General features: G+C 52.6%; 1 pseudogene; it reads left to right on the top strand.

Annotated features, from left to right (window-relative positions):
- LOC105545769 overlaps positions 1-1,130 on the top strand; it is a 28,401-nt pseudogene extending 27,271 nt beyond the window's left edge.
- The last annotated feature ends 2,215 nt before the right edge of the window (positions 1,131-3,345 follow it).

The raw sequence follows: 3,345 nt of genomic DNA, 5'->3' as shown, positions 1-3,345 counted from the left end.
AGCGCGGGAAGCGCGGTGCGGGCGTTCCACGGCGCACCCAGACGCTCTCCCTCCTCCGCAGGTGCAGCGAGGCTTTGCGCGAGCTCGAGTCCCCCTTCCCGGACAGCTAGGGAGCCAGGAGTTTGCGGACCGGAGCTACAGTTTGAGGAATATAGTTTTTGAGAAGTTACTGGGAGTTAGATGTGAGACAAAAACAGACGAACTATCCTTCAAAACCTTATGACGAAATGAGAGGCCTTGCCATACCCTTGAAATGAAACTGAGCTCCCTACCGGCCTAAAGCCTCTGTTCCTGAGCTTGATGTAAACAAGGAGGGCGGTGAACACCAGAGGAAGGCCTTACAATAAAACCAAGTGCAAGTAGCTCAGTTGAGTGTTATTTGCCTTAGCAGCTTCCCTGAGTGATTTATGTATATTGCTGTTTACAGGGTGGGAATAAAATAATTTAGCTTCTCAGATCACTGGTGGAAGAAACTAGAGCTGAGCTAGGACGAGGGCAAGAACCGCGTCGGACCTTTCCTGGCAGCTGAACAGTGTGATGAACAGTTTGGAAGGGTTAAGTTATTACTTAAGGAATTTGGGGAAACCGTTCCCGCGCACAGACCGTCATTCGGCCCAACCGCAGGCCGTGGGGGACTCTTCAAGGACTCGCACACCCCGAGCCGAGCTTCCTGGCTGGGCACTGGGCTCCTCCAAACCTGGGAGCGCTTTCGCTGGGCCAGTCGAGACAGTAGTAAGTTTGTCTCTATTTGGGAAACCTTTCCAGGCTTGCCTTTTAAGAGGGAGGCTTTAGGTGGTGGGATCATCAGCTGCCAATGTGTGCACTCGCTCTAAAGAAGGCGAGGAGAACCAAAGCGAACCTGTGCAGTGGTTGCTGGGTTGCCAAAACGTGGAGCTTAGTCGACCCCCCAGTTAACCGGACGGCGCTTTGGTCCCCTCACACCTGATGGTGCTCGGAGCCTGGTACGGGAGCTGGCGCTGTCTCTCCTGGTTTCCTTCCAATTTAGGCAAAGGCCCTGGCCGCCCGTCTTCCTGCTTCTGCTGTGTCCTGCCACAGCCCTCCTAAGACGGCGAATTCGTTTCCGCGCCAATTTTGTTGTGAATACCTACAAACCACTTTTCCTTGCATGAAGAAAACTAGGCAGGGCCCCCTGGCCGGTCCCACACTAGCGAGAGGCAGAGATACCCAGGCCTGGGGCCTCAGCCTTCATTTCCCCGCCCTAGCTTCGGGCCAAGCTGCAGTGTCCCCGACACTTTGTCAGGACACGCGCTTTTCGCCACTACTTTGTTCTTGCGCAGTCTTCCCAGCTGCGGAGAGGAGGGAGCGAAAGTAAAACGAAAGCACCCGGGGCGCATCAGTCGCAGTAGCCTCCCCGAGCGCGGCCGTGGGAGGCCAAGATCTGGGGTCGCGAGGCGAAGGTGGGGGCCCAAGCTGCGCAGAAACTGGGTGGGGGCGGTCCCTGGAGGGCGCCCGGGAGCTGCTAGAAGTTGTCCGGAGCCCCTCGTGCCCCTGGGAAAAGCGAACGCGGATGTTAATATACCAGCCCCGCAGGGAACTTTTGGCCCGGGTCTTGAGCTGAAATTCCAGACTGAATGGGACCGTGCTGAAAGCACGACGAGGCAAAGGAGTGTGGCGCGGGGGCGAGCGTTGACCCCTGGCTGCGGATCCTCGGGAGAGGCCCGTACTCCGGCTCCGCCAGCGAGGGTGCACGGAGGCCTCCTGGGATTCGAGGCCCACAGAATTGTTGCTACAGTGAAGTTGGATAAACACCCCGCCTCCCGGCAAAAACCAGAGTTCTAGGCTTATAAACACTTCAGTAAACTCTGGTGACATCCTCCGCTCTCGCTCCTTGCCCTCGCGGCAGTCACTGCAGGGACAAAGGCGGCCTGCGCAGACTTGGAAGAGGCGCGGCCCGCATGGGCGGCTTTACCGGTCAATGACGTTTTCAGTTAAGGGGAGGCATCTTCAGAGCTGAGGGTAACTCCCCATGGCCACCCTGCAGGTAGGGCAGCCAACCCCAATCTGGTCAGCTTAAAAGTGTCCTCGGTTTCGCCCCCTTTCCCAGCGAACCAACGCTGGCAGATTGGCCTGCGAGCCGCTCGCTCTGTTGCTCTCGCACATTTGTGTAGCCAAACGGTCGAAAAACCCCATCTTTAAGCCCAATAAACACTTAACTTTATTTAATAACACGTTTTGTTGTGGCAATATTTGTGGATTTTGGCAGGTATTAAAATCTATTGATCCTAATGAGTCAAAAGTGGAAATGCAGTATTCTCAACGAGTAAATGACTCTGTGCCTCCTCTCACTGGCACCTGACGGAGGGCGCAGCCAAGGGCTATTACACCTCTGGCTGCTCGGAGGCATCTTCACACTGCGCCCCCTCGCTCTTCAAACCTGGGAGACTTGTAATTGTGTACCTGTTTGCATTGTTTAGCCTATGCATCGCAGATTATTCATTTTACTAACAGGACTCAAAAACAGCTGTAATTTTCAAAGATGCACGATGGAGTTCGATTAGGCGAACCTCGGGAAGGCAGTCTTGGTTTCCTGCTAATGTTTTGCAGGTAACAGGCAGTAGTCAATCCCAGATAGCTTTGTTGGTTTTTATTCCCCCCTCTTTACCACAACGGTAAATACCAGAAAGTCCCAACTGTAAAAAGGACGGCCCACTCCGCCCAAATTGAGAGGCGAGCTACAGGTGAAATAGCCTCCTAGGCACTTCTTTTAGAAAAAGCCTTCTATTTCCTCTTTCAAAATACTTAGCAAAAGCTGTTTTTGACTTAACAGACTATAAAAATGCCTGCTTTCACCATGCTCGCCCTTTGGTTTCATACGAAGTCACTTTTCTCACTTTGTTGCAAGTTCTTTTTTTTCCTTTGTAATATATTTTTGTGAAATAGGTTCGATTGGGTTATCTTATTAAACTGTGCGTCTAAAATTATGAAGTTGCTGTTTTCTACTCGCCTTTGTTTAAACAAAAAGGACGCACACGGATGTGAAAGCCCGTGGTTGCCTTTGCTGTGCACCCCACCTTTTTTTTTTCTCCGCGTTCACAAATGATGCTCTGCCTGGGCTAGGTTCAGACTTCAGTACCTAAAACGTTATGCGTCTGGGCAGTCCCCAAGAGCTATCGAAAGCCCCAGACTTGCTCACCCCATTGGAACCGGCATCAGAAACCTCGATTTAGAGTCCAATTTGGAAACAAATCCGTGCCTTTCTCGGTGAAATGGGAAGTTGCCTAAACGATGCATCTGGCTTTAGATTTTATGGGGAATATGATCTGGAAAAGGGAACGCCTGTTTCAGCTGGGGCAACACGCCCCGCGTGGGTCCCCTGGGGCTTCT

This window comes from Mandrillus leucophaeus, unplaced genomic scaffold (genome assembly GCF_000951045.1).
Source record: "Mandrillus leucophaeus isolate KB7577 unplaced genomic scaffold, Mleu.le_1.0 Scaffold338, whole genome shotgun sequence".
NCBI classification, from domain to species: domain Eukaryota; kingdom Metazoa; phylum Chordata; class Mammalia; order Primates; family Cercopithecidae; genus Mandrillus; species Mandrillus leucophaeus.
This window is presented reverse-complemented; position numbering and strand designations above follow the sequence as displayed.